We start from the raw sequence: 15,200 nt of genomic DNA on the forward strand, positions 1-15,200 counted from the left end.
GATGGGCAGAGCATTACCCAGTAGGGGGCTTGCCAGGATGGATCCTGGTCAGGGCGCATGTGGTAGTCTGTCTCTCTGCCTCCCACCTAATAATAATGAAAAAAGAAAAGAAAATTTTAAGTATCTCACCCTGCCATCAAGTGGTACTGTGTTTAAATAATTTCAAACAGATTTTTACATACTTACTAAGAATGTCAGAAACAGCAGATAATGATAAACCTAGATAGATCAAAAGGTGAAGGTAATAATAAAAATAAGTTTAATAATGTCTAACATTTGTTGAGCATTTACTATGTTCTAGGAACTTTTCTAAGCACTTTATGATATTTATTCATTTAATGTTCACAAAAACCCAATGAGGTAGGAATTATTACTATTGCCATTTTAAAATGGGGAAATGAAAACAGAAAGTTAAGGTATTTGAAAATAAGCATAGAGTATGCACGTATACCTCATTAAAAAATGAAAGAGTGAATGAATGAGCAAAGTATGATATTTCCTGAAAAAAATATACTTTTTTGGTTGTTTATTTCTTTCTGTTTGGATGTAAATTTAAAAACATTGAGTAATAGAAAAGAAAGAGAAATACTATCACCTGGAAGGACTAGAACAAGTAGAGGTAATGAAGTGTTTTTTAAAAAGAGCTTTATTCGCCTGACCAGGCAGTGGCACAGCGGATACAGCGTTGGACTGGGATGCGGAGGACCCAGGTTTGAGACCCTGAGGTCGCCAGCTTGAGCGCGGGCTCATCTGGTTTGAGCAAAGCTCACCAGCTTGGACCCAAGGTTGCTGGCTCGAGCAAAGGGTTACTTGGTCTGCTGAGGGCCTATGGTCAAGGCACATATGAGAAAGCAATCAATGAACAACTAAGATGTCACAACGAAAAACTGATGATTGATGCTTCTCATCTCTCTCCATTCCTGTCTGTCTGTCCCTATCTATCCCTCTCTCTGACTCTTTCTCTCTGTCACTGTAAAAAAAAAAAAAAGAGCTTTATTTTAATTTGACTAAATTAGAAACTTCCAAATGTATTCTTTTTTTTTATTATTATTAATTTTTTTACAGAGACAGAGAGGGAGTCAGAGTGAGGGATAGACAGAGACAGACAGACAGGAACGGAGAGATGAGAAGCATCAATCATTAGTTTTTCATTGCGCATTGCAACACCTTAGTTGTTCATTGATTGCTTTCTCATACGTGCCTTGACCGCGGGCCTTCAGCAGACCGAGTAACCCCTTGCTGGAGCCAGCGACCTTGGGTCCAAGCTGGTGAGTTTTGCTCAAACCAGATGAGCTCACGCTCAAGCTGGTGACCTCCGGGTCTCGAACCTGGGTCTTCCGCATCCCAGTCCAACGCTCTATCCACTGCGCCACCGCCTGGTCAGGCCCAAATGTATTCTTTTTAAGAAATGTATTTTAGAGCTATAGGCAAAATCCCAAAGAAAAAGAGTTATTATCTTTACCCTGAGAAATACTCCAAAATCAAAAGATTTATTTTAATAACAGTTACATTTTCTCAGGCATTTTGAAAGTTGCCACAATTCATGGACTTTTAAAAAAAGATTTTATTTATTGATTTTAGAGAGGAGAGAGAGAGACAGAGACAGAAGGGGTGAAGAGTGGGAAGCATAAACTCCTGCTCATATGTGGATTGACCAGGCAAGCCCAAGGTTTTCAATGCACAATCTCATCATTCTAGGTTGATGCTTTATCCACTGTGCCATCACAAATCAAGCAAATATTTTCTTAAGAATGATCTACAATAGTATGAGGCCCTGGCCAGTTAGCCCTGGCCAGTTATCCCAGTGGATGGAGCGTCAGCCTGGCATGTGGAAGCTCTGGGTTCAATCCCCCATCAGGGCACACATGAGAAGCAACTATCTCTTCCCCTCCCACTCCCCTTACTCTCACAACCAGTGGCTCGATTGGTCCGAGCATCAGCCCCAGGCACCAAAGATAGCTCAGTTGATTTGAGCATCAACCCCAAATGGAGGTTGTCGGGTAGATCCCGGTAGGGACGCATGCAGGAGTCTGTCTCTTTATCTCCACTCCTCTTACTTAAAAAAAGAAAAAGAAAAAGAAGAAGAAAAGGAAAAAGAAAACAAAAGCCTGACCCTGGCTGAATAATTCAGTTGGTTAGAGCAAGAGTAGTCAAACTTTTTTATACCTACTGCCCCCTTTTGTATCTCTGTTAGTAGTAAAATTTTCTAACCGCCCACTGGTTCCACAGTAATGGTGATTTATAAAGTAGGGAAGTAACTTTACTTTATAAAATTTATAAAGCAGAGTTACAGCAAGTTAAAGCATATAATAATAATTACTTACCAAATACTTTATGTCAGATTTTTGCTAAGTTTGGTAGAATAAATCTTTTGTTTTGTTTTGTTTTTACAGAGACAGAGAGAGAGTCAGAGAGAGGGATAGATAGGGACAGACAGACAGGAACGGAGAGATGAGAAGCATCAATCATTAGTTTTTCGTTGCGCATTGAGACACCTTAGTTGTTCATTGATTGCTTTCTCATATGTGCCTTGACCGTGGGCCTTCAGCAGACCGAGTAACCCCTTGCTGGAGCCAGCGACCTTGGGTCCAAGCTGGTGAGCTTTTGTTCAAACTAGATGAGCCTGCGCTCAAGCTGGTGACCTCAGGGTCTCGAACCTGGGTCCTCGGCATCCCAGTCCGACACTCTATCCACTGCGCCATCACCTGGTCAGGCAGAATAAATCTTTATAAAACAACTTACTATAGTTAAATCTATCTTTTTATTTATACTTTGGTTGCTCAGCTACCGCCCACCATGAAAGCTGGAATGCTCACTAGTGGGTGGTAGAGACCAGGTTGACTACCACTGGGTTAGAGCATCGGCTTGAAGTGCAGAGATTGCTGGGTTGATCTCTGGTTAGGATACATACAGGGACAGTTCAATGTTCCTGATTCTCTTTCTCTTTCTCTCTCACACTAAAATCAATAAATAAAAATTAAAAAAAGGAATAGTCTAGCATGATTTACCAGTAAAACTCTTTATTTATAATGTAACTAGACTCTGAAGATTTTCAGGTGAATAATATGTAAATCATTTTTCACATGAAAAGCAATGTAAATATTACATAACTATATGGGCCTTTAAGCCTGACTGATGATGGCATAGTGGATAGAGTATAGACCGGAGATGCTAGGGTCCCAGGTTTGAAACCCCGAGGTTGCCAGCCCGAGTGTGGGGTCATCGACTTGAGAACGTGATTATTAACATGATTCCAAGGTCACTGCTTGAGCAAGGGGGTCACTGGCCTAGTTTGAGCTGCCCCCTCCCAAGGCATATATGAAAAACAATCAATGAACAACATAAGTGATACAACTATGAGTTGATGCTTCTCATCTCTCTCCCTTCCTGCCTCTCTCTCCAAAAAAAAAAAAAAAATAATAATAATAATTACATGGGCCTTTATACTCATAATTTTAGTAATTCTAATCCTTTATAGATGAGGCATTATACCATTTACCTAAGAAATAAATGTGGAAAGCAATATATATGTATAAGCATGAGATCATAAATCCTTTTCTACAAATTCCTGTTATAGTAATTGTCAATTGCACAGAAGTATTAAAATTTTTGTTTGGAGTAAAAAAAAAGGGGGGGTTTGCTCATGGAATTGAAGAAGTCCAATAAAAAATTTCTTCTTTTTCTTAACTTAAGTGGCCTGAGATGACCTCTGAAAATGGTTTACTATTCACTTGACCCAGAAAATTCCAAAAAAATCATGAAAATTAAGAGATTCAGTCCTGGTGGGGTAGCTCCATTGGATAGAGCGTCGGTCGTCTTGATGCACGAAGTTTTCAGGTTCAATCCCTGGTCAGGGCACATTTAAGCATTAACCAATGAATGCATAAATAAGTGGAACAACAAATTGATGTTTCTCTCCCCCTTCCTCTCTCTCTAAAATCAATCAATCAATCAGTATAAGAGATTCAAATTTTTGTGTTTATTTTGAGGACTCTTATAAAACTGCCCAGGCCATCAAGGGCATGCGTATTCAAAAACCCACCAAATATCTGAAGAATACCACTTTACAGAAGCAGTGTGTGCCATTTCATCATCTTAATGGTGGAGTTGGTAGATATGCCCTGGCCAGACAAGGCATAGGGCCAGTGGCTGAATTTTTCCTGCACATGCTTAAAATTGCAGAGGATAATGTTGAACATAAGGGTTTAGATGTAGATTCTCTGGTCTTTGAGCACATCTATGTGAACAAAGCTCTCAAGAAGTGGTACAGAATTTAGTCTCACTGGCAGATTAATAACTTATATAAGAACTCTCCCTATCTCATTGAGATGATTCTACTCAAAAACAGCAGATTGGGACAGACAAGATGGTGCTGGAGTAGGCGGACGTACCAGCATCTACCTCCCAGAACCAAAGTGGATTACAAACTAATTTTATGAACTATCAGCTGGAAAAACCAACTTTGGACTAAACTAAAAGGACTCTTCAATCAAGGAATGCTGAAGAAGCCACACAAAGACTGGTAGGAAAAGTGGAAACGCGGAAACGTGGAGAGGGCTGCCCAGCTTCTCGGAGCCAACGGCAGCAGGGAGAGACTCGCGTGGCGGGAACTTAGTGTATCCCAAGGTTCTCTTTACCAGGCCACAGTCGCAGAGCTCCAGGGAAAAGCAACCTGGTCTCAACTCTCCAGGCAGAGGAGAACAGAAGCTCCATCTCCATACATGCTGCAGATGAGCTTTTCCAGTCTACCTGAATCATTACCAGCTAGAAGCAGCGGTCATTGGGACTTGGACATGAGCTGCAAAGTATAGAATGGTGACAACAATTCCAGTGCCATGCGGACTTTTCCTGTGAGGAACTTTCCTGGACTCCTGCTCCCTGTGACAGCTCCTAACAAACTGAACTGTGGTTGGGTTGCATTTTTCAGGGATTTGGCCAACTTGGACTTGGGGAACATGTTAAGGACACTACTCTTTTAGGGATTCTTGCTGTATTGGCCAAGAGTTTGCTTAAAGGCTTTTAATCACTGTAAAAAAAATAGAGGACTGGATGAAGAAGATGGGGCACATATACACCATGGTATATTATTCAGCTAGGAGAAATGGTGACATCGGATCACTTATAGAGGAATGGTGGAGTCTTGGTAGCATTGTGCGGGGTGAAATAAGCAAATCAGAAAAAAACAGGAACTGCAGGATTCCATACATTGATGGGACATAAAAGCGAGACTAAGAGACATGGACAGGAGTGTGGTGGCTATGGGGGTGGGGGGAGGGAAGGAGGGAGAGGGGGAGGGGGAGGGGTACAGAGAGAACTGGATGGAGGGTGGAGGAGGATGATCTCTCTTCAGGTGATGGGTATGCAACAGAACTAAATGACAAGATAACCTGGAAATGTTTTCTTTGAATGTATGTACCCTGATTTATTGATGTCACCCCATTAAAATAAAAATTTATTTATAAAAAAACCCAAAACAAAACAGCAGATTGTTCCTGAACCAGAAAAAGAGGTTGTGCAGAAAGAAAAAAACGATGTCACAGAAGAAACTGAAGAAACAAAAACTTATGGCCTGTGAGTAAATTCAGCATAAAATAAATACTAATAAAAGTTAAAAAAAAAAAAAAAAGAGGCCCTGGCCAGCAGGCTCAGTGGTAGACTGTCTACCTGATATGTGGAAGTCTCGGCAGGCTTTGATTCCCGGCCAGGGTACACAGGAGAAGCGCCCACCTGTTTCTCCACCCTTGCCTCTCTCCTTCCTCTCTCTCTCTTCCCCTCCCACAGCCAAGGCTCTATTGGAGCAGGGTTGGCCTAGGTGCTGAGGATGGCTCCATGGCCTCCACCTCAGGCGCTAGAATGGCTCTGGTTGCAATGGAGCAGGTCCCAGATGGGCAGAGCATTGCCTGGGTGGGCTTGCCGTATGGATCCCGGTTGGGCACATGCGGGAATCTGTCTCTCTGCCTCCCCGCTCCTCATTTCAGGAAAAAAAAAAGTTAAAAAAAAGAGAGAAAAAGAAAATTCTCATTCAACACTTTCTAAAAAACAAAAACAAGAAAGCAAATTTCCCTAGTACACTTGGAATTTGCAAAGGGTTTTTATTACAAAGGTCTGAATTTTGGACACTCATTTTCTCCAGTTGGATTAATCTGCTGGAAATCAAATAGTAGATTTGTTTGTAAGAAAATTGCCTGGTAAATTTATCAGTATGTACTATTTGCCAGATTAAAAAAAAGATTTTATTGATTTTAGAGAGAGAGAAAGGGGGCAGGGAAGAATGGGAAGCATCAACTCCTATTCCTATGTGCCTTCACCAGGCAAGCCCAGGGTTTTGAACCAGAAATCTCATCTTTCCAGTTTGACTTTTTTTTTTTTTTTTTAGGTGAGAGGAGGGGAGATAGTAAGGCAGACACCCTCATATGCCCTGACTGGGATCCACCTGGCAATCCAGTCTGGGGCTGATGCTGGGTACCAAGCTACTTTTAGCACCTGAGGCTGACATGCTTGGACCAACCAAGCTATCCTCAGCACCTAGGGCCATGCTCCAACCAATCCAGCCACTGGCTGTGGGAGGGGAAGAAGAAGAGAAGGGGGCAGGGTGGGGAGAAGCAGATGGTCACTTCTCCTATGTTCCCTGACTGGAAATCAAACACAGGACATCCAGATGTCAGGCCAACGCTCTATCCACTGAGCCACTAGCCAGGGCCCAGGTCGACATTTTATTCACTGTACTATCACAGGTCAGGGTATTTGCTAGATGTTTTGTATATGTAGACAGGCATAAATAAATCAGAAATGAACCAAACCAGATTCAAGATTCTAAATTTTGATTGTGTAAGAAAATAAAAGTCAAGATTTAAAAAATTCTTACATACAGTGAAATAACACCATGAACCCAGAAAATGTATGATGATATAAATTCAAACTAAAATGATTTTGTTTCTGATTTATACAGATAATTATTTCACAATACTTTTCTTTGCCTGTAATGATTCAGCTTATTGGCCCTGGCCAGTGGCTCAGTGGATAGAGTGTCTGCCTGTTGTATGAATATTCTGGTTCGATTCCCCGTCAGGACATACAGCAGCAGCTCGATTGTTCCGAGTGTGGCCCTGAGCACTGAGGATAGCTTGGTTGGTAGGAACAAGGCAACCTCAGGAGCTAAAAATAGCTCAGTACTTGGGCATGGGCCCCAGACAGGGTTGCCAGTAGATCCCAGTTGGGGCACATGCAGGGTCTGCCTCCTCTCATAAAAAAAAAAATTAATTAAAAATTAAAAAAATATATCATATATTCAGCTTTTTGAACATACTCTGTAAAAAGTATTTTAATGTGTTTCAACATTTTAAGTTTAACCTATTCTGCTGTTTATGAAAGCTGAAGTATTTGAAAATATTTAAGTCTTTGCTACATAAGTCAAATTATGTTCCAAAGGACACACTGAAAGTAATTTGCCTGATACTTCCACTAAAAGTTTTGTGTAGAACCTAAACATAATTTCTGTGCTCATCATTAATGCATTACATAGACTTTTCTTCCCAGATTGTGTTTACATCATGACAAGAAAAACATCTTTCATTACTAGGTAACAAAAGGATTCCCTATTAGGGGTTTTGCAGTGAATTTGGGAAGAGATGAAGAACACAGGGTGAGCCAATAAAATGGGCAAGGGTCAGCAAAACTGAGGCTGCAACAGAGTGGCAGCACTGGACAACCGGCCACCGCAGCAGCTGGTCGGGGGGCTTAGGGTATGTAATCGTAAGGCTGGGAGGTGCCGGTTTAGCAGAAACCATATGCTATCCAGGAGGCTGTGTCAAAACAAGCCCACCCACTCGCCAGACTAAGGAATTAGAAAACAGTGTCAGGTTGGCCTTCAAAGGCAGTGAGGTAGGAGATAGTGAAAATCACAGATTTGTAATAATTACCCAGGTGGCAATTTACCCCCTTCCAGACAGAGGCATCATCTTTATGATAAACCAATAAATTCAACCCGAGGAAGGTATGGAGAAGGACAAAGGAGGGCTTGTGAATGAGATGAGTGTAAACAGTTCCAGTTTTTTGCTGCCTCACCAGAATACAAATCTCCCTATTTTGTGCAAAGGTTCCAGTTTTCTAATTAGAAAGAGAGTAGGTTAGGAGACTAAGAAATCTGTGCTACACACAGATTAGTTAAGGGTTTTGGAGAGCCCCCAAGACCCTGTGGCTATTATATACAGCATTTTCAAAATCCAGGGCCTATGTTTTTCTAAGTTCATGCTTTCACTGCCATAGCTAGAAGAGACTGGAGGCAAGTCAATAAAGTTCATCACTCAGTTGTGTCAAAATTTGTCCAGACCCTGGCCGAGTAACTCCGTGGAGGGTTGCTCAGTGAACAGAGCATTGTCCTGGCACACAAGGATTATGGGTTTATCCTGGGTCGGGGCATATATAAGAAGCAACCAATGAGTGCACAACTAAATGGAACAACTAAGTAGAACAACAAGTTGATGTTTCTCTCTCTTTCCCTCCTATCTCCCTCTCTTGCTCCCTCAAATCAACAACAATAAAAAAATAATAATAAAAGAGGAATTTGTCTAGTCTTGTCTTTTAGTAGCATCATTTCTGGTGCTAGAGGAAGATACAAAACCACAAAACAGCCTGACCAGGCGGTGGCGCAGTGGATAGAGCGTCGGACTGGGATGCGGAAGTACCCAGGTTCGAGACTTCGAGGTCACACGCGGGCTCATCTGGCTTGAGCAAAGAGCTCGCCAGCTTGGACCCAAGGTCGCTGGCTCCAGCAAGGGGTTACTCGGTCTGCTGAAGGCCCATGGTCAAGGCACATGTGAGAAAGCAATCAATGAACAACTAAGAAGTCGCAACGCGCAATGAGAAACTGATGATTGATGCTTCTCATCTCTCTCTGTTCCTGTCTGTCTGTCCCTGTCTATCTCTGCCTCTGTAAAAAAAAAAACAACAACAAAACAAAACAAAAAAACAAAACCACAAAACATAGTTCTCAAAGTAAGTAAACCTATAATAGAGAAGCCAGGGTACAGGTGGAAGTTCACACAGCATCTGACCATCTTTCTATCAGGAGCTCATCTATCCTGCACACCTTGTTGAGAATGTAGGCTGCAGTGTGTTTAGCTCCCAGCCTCTTAAATGCTCCTGTTAAGGAGCTCAGTCAGGCCACCTGGACCCTCTGAACTCTCAAGGCAGATGTGAGTTCCCTTCCATAGCCTGGGACAAAGAAGAGAAGAGCAGTGTTTCCTTTTCCTTTCTAGTAAGGCCTCTTTAGAGAGAACCCAAAAGACTGGAGGCAGTCCCAAGACCATTGGGACACTCCTAGAATTGCCTCCTGCTCACCACTTTTAGAGACCCAGAACTGCAGACAGGGGCAAGTGTTATTTATCCCTTTTGGTTTTTCTCACAGATGAAGAAGGTGGTTGGGGAGAATGGTTTCAGGCACTATTGTTTTAGTGGGAGTAAGAACTCTCCAGCATATTTCTTATGAGATCAGGGTGGCTAAGGGAAGAAAAGAGGACCACAAAAGGGACCTAATGAGAACAGAAAAAGGACCAGTGAGGGAAGACAAAGTAAATGGGGCTTTAAAGATGAACTTTGCCTGTCCTGGAATTTAGAGAGGGAAGTAGAAACTCATGCAGATCTGAGAAGGCATCTGGCAGAATATCATAATGAGGTTCTTGGTAGGAGGGCATGAGAGAATTTGCTTTCATTGGCCCCAGCGAACATGAAATCCCCAAGGTCTAGTGTACAACATACACTTCATTGGTTGTTGAAGACTGCTGCCAAACAACTTATACTGTGGAAATAACTGGAATACAGAAAAACATACAAGGTTTACTTGAAGGACAAAAACGCCTTCATTTATGAATCCACACCTATATTCCAAATTCTGCTTCTACAGGAGATATGGCTCTGTAGTAACTTTGCAGTGGAGAGAGATAATTTGAGCTGTACAAAAAAAGTGAGTTTCATAGAATTACATAATATTCTTATAAGTGTTGCTACTTTTTTTAAAAAAATTAAGTTGCAGAATGGGACAGTGAAAAATATCTGAAATCAGGAGATTTGGATCCTCCTCTTATTCTTGCCTTTAAGCAGAGATCTTTTTTACCTATGAAGTGATTAACTGTTAAAGAGCTTCCTAAGCTCTCTCTCTCTCCCCCTCCCACCCTCCCACCCTTCTTTCTCTCTCTAAAATCACTAAATAAATTTCTTAAAAGTTAAACCTTAAAAAAAAAGTCATAAAACAAAATATAAATAAAGCCCCGTCCTGTCAGTTCAGTTAGTTAGAGCACTGTCCCAGGACACCCATGTTGTGGATTCAATCTCCTGTCAGAGCACAGACAGGAAGCGAACAATGAATGCACAACTAAGGCACAATTCAGTGGAACAACAAATGAATGCTTCTCTCTCTCTCCCCCTTTCTCTCTCTGTCTCTCTAAAAGCAATCAATAAAATAAAAGGGTTCCTAAGATTCTTTCCGACAATACTGAACTTCAGTATTCAGTGTGTTCCTTTGTTCTTGAAGATTAGAGTAGATAATAGAAGCACAGAAATTTTTTTTATTAGAGATTTTGTCATTACATTTGCCTTAAGAAAGCATCCTCTAAGCCCTGGCCGGTTGGCTCAGTGGTAGAGCGTCGGCCTAGCGTGCGGAGGACCCGGGTTCGATTCCCGGCCAGGGCACACAGGAGAAGCGCCCATTTGCTTCTCCACCCCTCCGCCGCGCTTTCCTCTCTGTCTCTCTCTTCCCCTCCCGCAGCCAAGGCTCCATTGGAGCAAAGATGGCCCGGGCGCTGGGGATGGCTCTGTGGCCTCTGCCTCAGGCGCTAGAGTGGCTCTGGTCGCAATATGGCGACGCCCAGGATGGGCAGAGCATCACCCCCTGGTGGGCAGAGCATCGCCCCCTGGTGGGCGTGCCGGGTGGATCCCGGTCGGGCGCCTGCGGGAGTCTGTCTGACTGTCTCTTCCCGTTTCCAGCTTCAGAAAAATGAAAAAAAAAAAAAAAGCATCCTCTATATTTATTCAAATATTTATTTATTTAATACTTTGAGTCCCACCATGTGACATGTACTGTACTTGGGCTGGGGATACGATGATGAGAAAAATCTTTTACTTCCCTTGACAGAAAAAGACCAAATGATAAAAACACACTGCTCACAAATATTAGAAGATATTTTATCGTTTCATATTCCCTAATTTTTGTAAGCAGTATATTTTCTTCAGAGGTGATTTTTCCTATAGTTGGATCTACAATAGTTTCTGAGTAATCACACAGATTCATAATTTGAATGTTTTTTAAAAAGATTTTATTTATTGATTTCATGGAGAGAAGGGGGAACAAAAAGTATTAACTCACAGTTGCTTAATTTTAGATGTTCATTAATTTTTTGTCATATGTGCTTTGACTGGGCAAGCCCAGGGTGTTGAACTGGCAACTCCAGCATTCCAAGTCAACATATGGCCCTGGCCGGATGGCTCAGTGGTAGAGCATCGACCTGGCGTGCAGGAGTCCCAGGTTTGATTCCCGGCCAGGGCACACAGGAGAAGCGCCCATCTGCTTCTCCACCTCTCCCCCTCTCCTTCCTCTCTGTCTCTCTCTTCCCCTGCCGCAGCCAAGGCTCCATTGGAGCAAAGTTGGCCCGGGCACTGAGGATGGCTCTGTGGCCTCTGCCTCAGGCGCTAGAATGGCTCTGGTTGCAACAGAGCAATGCCCCAGATGGGCAGAGCATTGCCCCCTGGTGGGCATGCCGGGTGGATCCCGGTCGGGCGCATGCGAGAGTCTGTCTGACTGCCTCCCCGTTTCCAGGTTCAGAAAAATACAAAAAATAAAACAAAACAAAAAAAACCCCAAGTCAACATACTATCCACTGTGCCACCACAGGTCAGGCTTGAATATGTTATCTTTAACAATTGGGGGTTAATTTAGTTACATTGTTGACTTTAATTTCTTTTTATTATTTATTTACTGATTTGAGAGAGAGAGAAAAGGGAAGAGACAGAGAAAAACATTTATTTGTCATTCCACTATTTATGCATTCATTAGTTGCTTCTTGTATGTGCCCTGACCAGGTATTGAACCTGCAACCTTGGCATACCTAGACAATGCTCTAAACAACTGAGCTACCCACCCAAAGCAAATTTTTAAAATTTTTATTAATTGATTTTACAGAGGGGCAGGGGAACAAGGAGTAAGTATCAGTTACTCCTCATACTTGTTTCACTTTAGTTGTTTATTGATTGCTTGTTGTATGTGTCTTGACTGGGCAAGCCCAGGGTTTTGAACTGTTGACCTCGGCATTCCAGGTCAACATGCTATCTACTGTGCCACCACAAGCCAGGACAAAGCAAATATTTAAAAATTGATTTTAGAGTGCCTAACCAGGCCATGGTGCAGTGGCTAGAGCATCGACCTGAGACACTGGGGACCCAGGTTCAAAGCCCCGAGGTTGCCGGCTTACGTGCGGGGTTGCTGGCTTGAGCGTGGGATCCTAGACATGAGCCCATGATCACTGGCTTGAGTCCAAAGGTGGCTGGCTTGAGCAAGGGGTCACTGGCTCAGCTGGAGCCACCCCCCTCTCCAGTCAAGGCATGTATGAGAAGAGCAATCAATGAACAACTAAAGTACTGCAATGAAGAATTATTTATTTATTTTTTTTATTTTATGCTCTTTTTTTTTTTAATTCAAATTTTATTTATTTATTTATTTTTACAGGGACAGAGAGAGGGATAGACAGGGACAGACAGACAGGAACGGAGAGAGATGAGAAGCATCAATCATTAGTTTTTCGTTGCGCGTTGCAACACCCTAGTTGTTCATTGATTGCTTTCTCATATGTGCCTTGACCGTGGGCCCTCAGCAGACTGAGCAACCCCTTGCTGGAGCCAGCGACTTTTGGTTCAAGCTGGTGGGCTTTTGCTCAAACCAGATGAGCCCGCGCTCAAGCTGGTGACCTTGGGGTCTCGAACCTGGGTCTTCCGCATCCCAGTCCGATGCTCTATCCACTGTGCCACCGCCTGGTCAGGCAAGTACTGCAACGAAGAATTGATGCTTCTTAACTCTCTCCCTTTCTGTCTGTCTCTCTCACTAAATAAAAAATAAATTTAGAGAGAAGAAGAAAGAGAGAGAGAAACAGATTTGTTGTTCCACTTATTCATGCATCCATTTGTTGCTTCTTTTATGTGCCCTGACTAAGGATTTTACTTGTAACCTTGGCATGTCATGACAAAGCTTTAACTAACTGAACTACCTGGCCAGGGCTATTATTGACTTTTTAAAAATACTAGGGAGTGGTGTTCTTCCCTGAAGCAAGCCATTGCCTTTCCCTCCTTGTCTTTCCCTTTTTCTTCCCCCCTACACTCAGCTTGTTTTTCTTTTCTTTTTATTTTATTTTATTTTTTTAAAATTTATTTTATTTTTTATTTTATTTTATTTTTTTACAGAGACAGAGAGAGAGTCAGAGAGAGGGATAGACAGGGATGGAGAGATGAGAAGCATCAATCATTAGTTTTTCGTTGTGCATTGCAACACCTTAATTGTTCATTGATTGCCTTCTCATACGTGCCTTGACCACGGGCCTTCAGCAGACGGAGTAACCCCTTGCTCAGACAGCGACCTTGGGCTCAAGCTGGTGAGCTTTTGTTCAAACCAGATAAGCCCTCGCTCAAGCTGGAGACTTCGGGGTCTTGAACCTGGGTCTTCCGCATCCCAGTCCGATGCTCTATCCACTGCGCCACCTCCCGGTCAGGCACTCAGCTTGTTTTTCTTGCCTTTCTCTTTCTCCTAAGCTCCAAGTGTCCTTCTTTTCCTCTGTAACTTGTTTCCTAAATCCCATTTCTTGTACCTCTGGACTTTCTAAATAAACGTCCTCTTATAAATAAATAAATACCAGGGAGTAAGCCCTGGTTGGGTAGCTCAGTTGCTGAGGTAAATTCCACTTCTTGTGGTCATTACCTGCACAGCAGCTCACATGTCATCGTCAGGGTCAAGCCTCACAGTCAGCCAGCCAGAGCGTTGATCCCATTCATGAATGGGCCAATAAGCAATCAAGAGATGAGCCTACATAACCCGCACAAGGGACATTTTTGGAGCACCCAACTTAGGTGATGAAGGAGACTGCACCACTGAACCCCACAGGATACCTATTATACAAGGTCACCCCACAAAGATTGGGAGTCTTAGCAGATCTACTTCATACATAGAAACAAACACAAAAAGGCAGCCAAAATGGGGAGACAAAAAAACATGCCCAAAATGAAAGAATAAGAGGAATCCTCAGAAAAAGAACTAAATGAAATGGAGGCAAGTAATTGATCAGATATAGAGTTCAAAGTAATGTTATAAGGATGTTCAACAGAATGAAAAAGGATATAGAAACCATAAAAAAGAATCAGAAATGAAGAATACAATATCTGAAATGATGAATACATTAGAAGAAATAAACTGTAGATTGGATGAAACAGAGGATCAAATTGGTGATTTGAAAGACAAAGTAGAAAAAATTACCCAATCAGAGCAGCAAAAATAAAAAATAATTTTAAAGAATGAGGTTAGTTTAAGGAACCTTTGAGATAACATGAAGCTTAACAACATCATAAGGGTGCCAGAAACAAGAGAAAGAGAGCAAGGGATCAAGAACCTATTTGAAGAAATAATGATGGATAAATTCTCTAATCTGGTGAAAGAAAAAGACACATGTTGCTCACTTTGGTAGTACATAAACTAAAATTAGAACGATGCAGAGAAGATTAGCATGGCCCCTGTGCAAATATAGCACACAAATTCATAAAGCATTCCATATTAAAAAAGAAAAAAAAAGAGAGAAATGACACACAAGTCCCAGAATTGCAGAGAGTCCCAAACAAGATGAAACAAAAGAGGCCCACACCTATCATTTAAAATTGAAGGAGATTATCATTTAAAATTAAAGTAGGAATAAAGACCTTCCCAGACAAGAAAAAGCTAAAAAGGTTTGTTACTACCAAACCAGTACTACAAGAAAATTTAAAGAATCTTCTTTAAGAAGAAGAGTAGAAGCAAAAGAAAACAGAAGAACATACTTAATAAAATGGCAATAAATACATAACTATCAATAATCACTTTAAATGATTCAATCAAAAGATATAGGATAGCTTATGCCTGGCTTGTGGTGGCACAGTGGATAAAGCGCCAACCTGAATGCTGAGGTTGCGGTTTCAAA

The 15,200-nt window shown here is 42.0% G+C and overlaps 1 non-coding gene across 1 annotated transcript; it reads left to right on the plus strand.

The window, feature by feature from the left end:
* Nucleotides 1–14,698: 14,698 nt before the first annotated feature.
* On the plus strand, nucleotides 14,699–14,805 carry LOC136332728 (U6 spliceosomal RNA). Its single transcript, XR_010730885.1, has one exon. It is a non-coding gene; the product is annotated as a U6 spliceosomal RNA (small nuclear RNA).
* Nucleotides 14,806–15,200: the final 395 nt, after the last annotated feature.

The sequence above is a fragment of the Saccopteryx bilineata genome, chromosome 3, assembly GCF_036850765.1.
Source record: "Saccopteryx bilineata isolate mSacBil1 chromosome 3, mSacBil1_pri_phased_curated, whole genome shotgun sequence".
Lineage (NCBI taxonomy): Eukaryota > Metazoa > Chordata > Mammalia > Chiroptera > Emballonuridae > Saccopteryx > Saccopteryx bilineata.